Here is a 9,774-nt window from a genome sequence, read left to right on the forward strand (position 1 = left end):
AAAACCCCTAATGCAACTATCAACAAGCATCAATCTCTTACACTGACTGCAAAGGAATCGAAAAAATTTTACAACTACCATTTCTAAACAAGATTCAACAAATGTTTTTCTAATCTTTCACTCACTCTCTCAAGAGTTTTCATATTTTTACTATCAAAAAAATATTAAAATAAAGACCTAAGCTCATATTTTTATAGTCTAGGGATAACTTATTGCAATGGGCCTAAAAGTGACTTGTTTGCATTAATAAAATAAAAACAACCCACTCCAGCATCTTTGGGGAATATGTGGTGCATGTCAAGTGAATTTTAAAGTGGATGAGGCTGTTTTGACCTACTATTAATCCGCTAAAGCAGGTCTAGTGCACCTCTAAGGCAGATTGGGTGTGCATTCTTTTAAAGAGGCCTTATAGCTCTATCTTGCACTCCTAGGACCTCTTCAAAGTCCTCTGACCTTCCTTAATGATAATCTTCATCCATGCGACACTTTTTAATAGAACTAAGGAGTCATCAAGCACCTCGAGCATCTTCAATATCTTATATAAAGGTTCGGGCAAAATTTGGATTGTATCACAACGCTTTTTTTCTCTCCATCTAAGATAAAGAGCATCCGAAAGAGCAATCTTCAAGGTTTAGAATATCTGTCCTTCTTCAAAAGTTAATACTATGGATAAATGTTAGTGTCCCAACCATTCTCTTATAGTATTAATCACTATCTAATGATTTATATATGATCTTGGGTGAATTTTTTTAAATTTTACCAACAAGTGGTATTAGAGCAAGGTCTTATTAGATCATTAGATATGATAATTATATTTTTATGGGATCTAATTTAGTCTTTTGATTAGGTTGTGGTATAAATTTTTCTGATTTTGTTTTGGTTGTGATGGTTTGGCACTTTAAGAAAAAGTTTTTTCTTTCATAGAGCAAGTTTTGACATTTAGTTTTGCATAGTTTCTTTTCTATTAGTTGATAGAAAAGGTTAATTTTTTCCCATTTTGGAACAATCATTTTGGGATTGTTTTCAATTCTTTTAAAAAGCAAAAATTATTGTTTCCTTCAAGTTTGTTCCAGAGACAGTATTCTGCCATTAAGATTCATCATTATTTTTTTAATCGAAGAAAATAAGAATGAAAACTTTTTATTTCTCATTATTCATGAAAAAAAATTGTATAAAAGTTGTTCCTCTGAAGTTTTTTAACGATGACTAAAAATCTGGAGGGGCAATATTATGCCATTCTTTCTTGGTTTGGAACTAGATTTACATTTAGTTAAATTGTTATTATTAATTTGTGTTTCTTGTTTAAAGTGACCAGATTGAATCAATATATTGCCAAAGTAATCTCTATTATATATATTTTATTTACTTCGAACATGTAAGCATGTTTTGTCTATGCGGAGTAATTATGGCACTAGAAACATTCTTGGATTGTCGCAAAAGACTTATACTGGTAAGGTGATAAGTAGATTTGGAATGAAAAACTGTGCACTGGCAGATACACATGTGGAAAAAAATGATAAATTTAGTTTGCTCCAATGTCCAAATATAGAGAAGAAAGAGATAGACCAATTCTAATATGCATCAACAGTGGGAAGTTTCATGCATGCACAAGTTTGTACACATCCAAACATAGAGCACATAGTGGGAATGTTGGGCCGATATTTACGTAATTCAAAAATAAATCATTGGAAAGTTGCAAAACGGGTTATAAGATAACTTCAAATAACTAATAGTTACATGCTCACTTATCCGAGGTCGATTCATTAGAGATCGTAGGATATTTTGATTCAGATTTTGTTGGATATCTTAATAGTAGAAATCTACATCACGTTATGTTTTCATGATGGATGAAGAAGTTGTTTCTTAATAGCCTCTCTACAATGAAAGTCAAATTTGTGGCCTATTATGAAGCATCAAATCAGGAAAGATCATAGAAAGATCATTGAAAATTCATTATGATAACAAGTATGCCGAGTTATATCCAAAGAACAACCGAAGTTCATCGAAGTCAAAGCATATAGACGTTAAGTTTGTGGTTGTAAAATAAAGGTTCCAGAGTCGTCTTGTGTCGATTGAGCATATTAGTACAAACTTAATAATTGTGGATCCGCTCATGTAAGGTTAGCCACCTTAAGTATTTTATGGGTGTGTGGCTCATATATAAGTATTGTCAAATTTGATGATAGGCCATTTTAAGTGGGAGTTTATTTTTTTATTTATGCTATTGATATGTTAAAGTTTATTTTCCGTACATACTGAAGTCTTATGAAATCTATGAATTTCGTATGTTTATTGATAAATTTGAAAAGTAAAGATATTAATTTTCTATTGCAGTTTCACATAAGGTGTAAGAAAGTGATTTTGGACTATTCAACGCATAAGATAGGAACATTTGGAAGTAGGCATGACTTAAATTATTTTACATGTAATTTTTGTACTTAATCCATATCATTGGTACTTTTTATATTTGTAAACATTGATGGATTTAATTTTGAATATATATTACGAAGACCGCTATGATCCTATATTGGTAGTATCATGTACCGGATAGTTTTGAGATATTTTATTAAAGATAGCAAAATTTTGTGCTCCTAAAGTTTCATCTATGTATGATTCTTCAGGAATATATATGGACCAAGTGGGAGTTTGTTAGTAATTTCTATTTTGTGGACTAACATATTAATTATATTAGGGAAAAGGGTCAAATATGCCCCTAAACTTTGTGAAAAGGTCCAAATATACCCTCTATTGCAAGTTTGGTCCAAATATGCCCTCGCTGTTAAAGTTTAGGAGAAAATATACCCCTTTAAACATTAAGAGATCTGCTAGAAATTTGCAAGTCCTTTTTTCTTTTCTTTTTTTAATTTTTAATGGCCATATAAGTAAATAATTGCCACATAAGCAAAATTTTCTTTAGAACACCGATGCTTGTGGGAGAAACCAGGCTTGTCACAGGCATATCGAAAGTATTTTGGTTCTCAAAACTCGTAACAACTTCAGGAAATGAAGAAACCGCGACAATCCCATCACAATTCACAGTTGTTGGCACCTTTAATTTCTAATTCAGAAAGTTGTTCCCTAGCAGTGTCTAGTTTAGGAGATTCCAAGGCAGGGTAGTTAAGAGCTTTACATGCTTTCTCAAGTATCGTTTGCAAGCACTTGCCTTGTGCTTCGATACGAAGCTAGATATAGTGTTGTACCTACTTCAACAAACTATGAAAAGTTTTGTTTGACTACAAAAACATACCATAAAGAAACTTTCACACAAGAACTTAATAAAGAGATGACGTTCCATACTGGAAGTTGATAAGAAAAAGAAGCTATACTCTTTATAGTGCGATGCCATGAAAATAGTGCAGGCTTGACCCAAAAGGAACAGTATCGCACCATGTTAAGAACATCTATGTTAGTGGCAAAGTAGAAATTTTACTTGGGTGTCAGAGTATAAAAAGTAGACACACGTAAAAAATAAGTGGAGTCAACATATAGTGTGTGTATACATATATATATATAACTATCTTCAACATACATGAACCTAGAATGACTAAACTAAATTTTGACCTGGCTAAATAGTGTAATTTTCCTACGCTGCAAATACTTTTGTTCAATAATTTTTAATGGCAATTTTTCTGATTTCTCATAAAATTGTCCCTTTTTTCTTTAGATAGTTTGAAAGTTGGTCCTACTTTGGTAAATCTCCCAAAACTCATAAAATTATTCAATAAGAAATACTTTTGGATTTTTTCATTTACTGCTAGCATCACATTCTAATTAGTCTTCAAAGCATGTAAACCAGTTGATTGAGGCTCTAAAACTGAACAAGAAACTTTACGGAGCCAGTACATGCAGATAGTTACATAAACATACAGTCTGTATATGATAAGGACTTTCTCTGACTAATCGAAATCAACATAAAGGTAACCAAATGCTATTTATAAGATAGTAGGAGTTGAATGATGGATTCAATCCCTTGGAGAGCATCGTTCTTGCACCACTCAATCTCTCCTTCCGCTACTCTGGCTGCCTTAATTTGGGTACCAAGTTTTTTCTACCTAGGCTTGTGCAATCCTATGAGCTGATCTTTTTGGCTTATCATATTCCAAGCACTGCTCATCCTTAATATCTTTTCCACAAATAACAACATCTAGATATTTTTTTCTCTAATTTTGAAACAGACAACATATCAAGTTTTCTATCCACGGTGAGTAAATCATATTTATACTTGATCAAGTCCTTAACATCATTGTAAAGCGAACCATGATCATCAAAAAACAAATTCAACATGGCAAAGGCACCATTGGAAAAATTAACCATGTCATCCAAGCTAGTAGTCATCCCATAAGTGAGTTAACACACCAACTTAGACTTTATTCCATCAGTGACCTCTTTCTTCAATTTTTCATCCATTTGGGAAGAAGATCCACTTGTGCTAGTATGTGCTTTGTTTTATACTATCAGTCTTGATAAAGGAGCTAACTTTAACTTTGTCTCTCTCTATTCGTCCTCTCCATAACCAGGAATTAGCCTAGGTCTAGCAATGATCGACCCCAATGGTGGAACAGGAGGTCAGGAAACTAGCTTTGGAGCATTTTTTCTCGCCAAAACTCGCACAGAAGTCGGAGGTGAGGGAACTAGATTTGGAGCATTTTTGCTCATCGAAATTTACATAGGAACAGGAGGCGGGGAACTAGCATTGGATCATTTTTGCTCATCTTAACTCACACACGAATTGGAGGCGGAGGAACTATTGGAGCTTTTTTGGGAACTGTCACATTAAAAACATCAAAGATTCAGTTTAAGGTATTAAAAAAATAATGGAACAGTTATGAATCAGATTCACTGAAGTAAATAACGTTTTGAGGATCAGAGCAACATAGTTGTTAACATAGCCTATTCAAGAATTTACTAAGAAAATGTAGTTTATAAACTTTTTAATGCAGAAACACATGATAGTAATTTAATAGAACACAAATGCCAAGAAATTACTAGAATCTTGTGAAGACTTTGGCTTTTTGATGTTTAACCGATGATATTGTGCTACGCAACCCAAAATACTAAATTCCAATTCATAAAATGTCAAGTTCTATACATAGTGTAGACATGATAAACAACTAACAATCTCAGTTTGTTGAAGATAGCTCAAGCTAAAAAAATAAATAATGGTTTATGTTTCCTCCGAGGGTGATCTTTGTCTTGCCCTCTTCCACATTCTATGGGTTAATTTCGAAACAAGTTAGGATCATCTATATAAGCCTTTACTGATCATGTTTCTCTTTATTATAAGTTCATCTCATGCACTTTTATCATTTATATAGGAACTAACTTAATTAGTGAACTACTTTAATAGTAAATCCCACAGAGGAAAAAAAAAAGAAACATTGAACCAAGAAAGAATGTTCATGAGGCATAAGTACAGAGTGGAGAAAGGAGGAGTCTCACCATCTGATTTCAATTTCTGGGGACGGCCAAGGGCATGTTGCAAAGGTTGTAATGGTGAAGGTTTTGTTGTTGTCATGGATGGAATTTCAATATCAAAGACATGAAAAGATTAGTCTAAGAAATTGGAAATAAGTAAAGTACAAAGATATATGCTTAATGGTTCAAACTTACTAAAGCTCTAATGTCAGAAATTATTGAAACCTTCCTAAACCTTTAGTTACAAATGTATGCTCTAAACTTAAAATATATATGATTCAAAGTCAGAATGTTTTATCCACTTAAGTAAAATCTCTAGGAACAGATAATCGCAATGAGTTTTTCAGCTTTGAGTTTCAAGCATTAGTATCTGGGCTTGGCATTTTACATCAAATCACTTATGTATACACACCACAATAGAATGGCATTGCTGAAAAAACCGTTATTCCGCATAATTAGCAAGTACACATCACTTCAAACCAACACACTCTAGAAAATGAAAACTTTGCAAAGGTTAACCATCATGGATAAGAAGAAAATAAAAGTAGTAGGGAACTGCAACCAAGAATGAAATAAGAAAACAAACAACAGGCAAGCCCACAAGTTCACAACCACAAAATAATGCTTTGAAGATAATGAACTTATAACAACTTGATAGAAGCAAGAAGTTGTAAGATCAATAGAGTTAACAAGAAATTAGTATATCACTTAACTGCTAAATAGAGAACATAATCTATTCGTTAGGCTATCTCTGACAGATGTGGTTTAGTAGCAATATAGGCGGACCAATTCATGATTCATTGTTCAAATCAGTATATCCCAACACAACGCACTCCTAATTACCTCCAAATAACAACTCACTAATAAAATGTTGATTATGAAAAAGAAAAATAAAGAGCCAGATAACTGTAGGCAACAATGAGCAATTATCATCTCCTTACAGAAATCTTGAGCAAAGGAGAAACAATCCCCTATATCTATTTCAATGTCAATTGTAATCTTATTTCTTCCACCATCGAACCAAATCCACCAAAATCCCTAAGTTCCATACTTTTACTTCCCTTCATCTTTCTCCTATTGATATACGACATCCCAATCGAGGCTCAATTATCCTCGTAGAACAATCAGGCAAAAACCCAACAGACATTTATGGATTCAAAAACCTCATCGAATGAATAACTTAAGCCTCCCATAGTAAAAAAAAAAATCTTCATATACCCATCCAAAATAGGGCAAAAAAATAGCAAAAAAGACTGGATAAAAAATGCCAAAAAACTGGGCAAAAATAGTAAAAAATAATAGCAAAAAAATAGGATAAAACAACACAAAATAGCAGCAATACCATTCATTCAACTAACCAAACGTTAGTGCCATCAATACCATTCAATAAAAAAAGTTACTTCCGACCATATTGTTTGTCAACCAACTATGATTAACCACCAAAAAATTAAGTCAAAAATAAACATAGAAATTAAACTACATCACAGAAAAATACCATTAGGTGCAAGTACTCTTTTTCCTTTAACCCCCATTTTGGTTCTTCTTTTTGTTGATTCCATTTGCAATTGTCTAGAAGAGACTGCTTTTTTTTCTTCTAGGTTGTCTTGACCGGAGAATAAGGTAGATTAGTTGGCACTAAAATACTAGTGTGATCTCCAGTAAAACCAATTTTTCTTGTACCAGTTAGAACACTTTTTATCATCAACTTCTCAACCCAAGATTCAGATTCAGAATATACCATTGGTCTTAGGGGTGGATCTTCTTTATTTCCAACATCGGTACCATATGGCTTAAAATCTTGTGTTACAACTTGTATTTGTTCAAGATCATCTTTCTCTCCTATTATTCTTGACTACGAACTGTTTCCCATCATTGTCTTTTTCCTTTCCTTGATGCATTTTCAGCTGACTTTTCCTACAAAAATATTGTCAATAATTATGTTGTTAGTCATATAAGAATTAAAAATATGTTGTAAATAAGTATTTGGTAGCTCACCTTGTAACAACCTTTTGCATTGTGATTTGGTTCGCCACAATTACTACATGTCATTTGAGTGCCCTTTCTAGACTATGACCATTTACCGTTCCTTTTTCCTGCCTCATCAGGTTCTCTATCCCTCTTTAATTTAGGTTATTTATTTCACAACATCAAGAGGCAACATTGCATGAGAAGCCTCAACCTTCTAAAATCTCTCACCCCTTACGGGTTGTATCTTGTATTTGTAGGTTAACATGTAAGCCTCATTGGTATACCACCAATGAATTTCAATTTCTGGAATCACCTTATTATGCATTAATGCTTTGATGTCATGAGATCAAGGAATACCTGATAAATCCCAAAGTCTACAAGTGTATTTTTTCTGCTCTAAATTAACAGTATGTCTATCTTCTCCATCAAAAACCTCATACCCCCAATCTCCATTGAATTCCACCTTACGTCTATGTACTATAGACCTCCAGTTATTGAAAAAATTTATGCATTCTGGACTAATACCATTAGCACCCCAAGTCATTATCTTATTTTTATTTTTCACTAACAGGTTTACCACTTTCACTCTTATCTCTTCGAGCATCTTGATTAGTGGCTTACCTCTAGGCACCAATATCCATGAATTAAATGACTCAGTGAAGTTGTTGTCAACCATTATGTTCTTACACTGAGCATCAAAATAATCCCTGCACCATGCCCTCGGTGGAAAATTCACCAAATCCCTTGTAACTTCTTCTAACAATTGTCCCAACTTTTTCAATTGGTCCTTGAATTATTCATCATATGAACTCTATGAACACCACCACATAAGCTTCCTCATTTCACCAATCCTCCACTTTTTACACTAATTACTCTCAACATGTCTCATACGGTACCTATGGTGAGCTCCGGGAAATACTTTGTCAACAGCATCCACCAATCCCTATAATTATGAAATAAAAATAAAAGTTATTTAATCATGAAACAAGAATATTGAAACTGAAATTTAATTTAAAAATGAGAAACTTACTTTTTGCATATCTAAAATAAATGTGGTTCCAGCACTATTTTTAAGGTCCAAAGACCTTTTCAATAGCTCCATGAACCAGCTCCACGTCCTGTTGTTTCTTTGTCTACTATTGACCATGCTAGTGGATAGAAACTGTTCATAGAATCTTGTCCTAGAGCAACCACCAATAGGGGTGTGCATCGGTCAGTTCGATTCTATTTTATGTGTTATTGGTTCGATTTATCGATTTTCGGTTTTTAAATATGTAAAATCAATAACCAACCAATAAGATATTTTCTTATCAGTTTCGGTTTATTAGTTTTTGGTCCTTAACGGTTCGGTTTTTGGTTTAACCAATAAGAAAATACTTATAAAATAGAAATAGTAACAACTAACATAAAAACTAAAATTTTAATTACCGCCAAAACCCACACAATGCATTTTAGTTTACAAGAATCTTCAAATTTGAACTGAATATTAGTAAGAAAAAAATAGAATCCTAATTGTTGGAAGTTATAAATGTTTCAAGCTTTTCATTACGATAATAGCCGAACTTTATATTGTGCCTTTGTTGACCTGAATAGGTTAATACTTTATGAATCACTGAATTATGAATTAGTAGTGCATATAATCTATATACATACACATATCTCTCTCTCTCTCTCTATATATATATATATATATAGAGAGAGAGAGAGAGAGAGATAAAGAGAGAGAGAGAGAGAGAGAGAGATTTAAATATATAACATAAATAGAGATAAAACAATAACTTAGTGTATCCTTATTGGGTTATTGGTTTAACCAATAACCCAATAAGCTAAAACCGATACCGAATCGTTTACCCAATAAATTTTTTTGTAAAACCAATAAAAAACTGTTAACGTTATAGCCCAATACCAATAACCCAATAACATTTTTATTGGTTTGATTTATCAGTTGGTTTGGTTTTTGCACAGCCTTAACCACCAACATACCCTTACATCTATCTTTCAAGAATGTACCATCAACTCCAATAAGTGGCCTTAATCCATATTTCCAGCCGTTCTTCAGAGCATCAAAGCATAGTACATCCTTAAAAATTGCCTTTTTCCTTCTGTTAAGGCATCCTTGGAGATATTTATCACAATATCACTTCCAAGATTACACCTCCTAATCTCTTGTTATAGGCCTCAAGCTTATTGTACTCATCTATAAAACTATCTTCCAAATTCACAAGAATCGTACTCTTAGCCCTTTTTAGTTTGGATTGACACATACTTAATGTAAAATCATTCTCAAGTTCTCCTCTCATGTCTTTTGTCATGCCTCAACTCCTATTGGGGCGGACAGGCACCCGTAGTTGTAAAGGCCCGAGAGAATCAATTCATAACCTTGTACTTCTC

The 9,774-nt window shown here is 33.1% G+C and overlaps 1 long non-coding RNA gene across 2 annotated transcripts; it reads left to right on the forward strand.

The window, feature by feature from the left end:
- The first annotated feature begins 398 nt into the window (after positions 1-398).
- On the forward strand, positions 399-2,539 carry LOC124896322. 2 transcript variants are annotated; one of them, XR_007052680.1, is made up of 2 exons: positions 399-675; positions 2,335-2,539. It is a non-coding gene; the product is annotated as an uncharacterized LOC124896322 (long non-coding RNA). The 2 variants fall into 2 exon arrangements; XR_007052679.1 differs by having other exon boundaries at positions 399-629.
- The last annotated feature ends 7,235 nt before the right edge of the window (positions 2,540-9,774 follow it).

The sequence above is a fragment of the Capsicum annuum genome, chromosome 2 (genome assembly GCF_002878395.1).
Source record: "Capsicum annuum cultivar UCD-10X-F1 chromosome 2, UCD10Xv1.1, whole genome shotgun sequence".
NCBI lineage: Eukaryota > Viridiplantae > Streptophyta > Magnoliopsida > Solanales > Solanaceae > Capsicum > Capsicum annuum.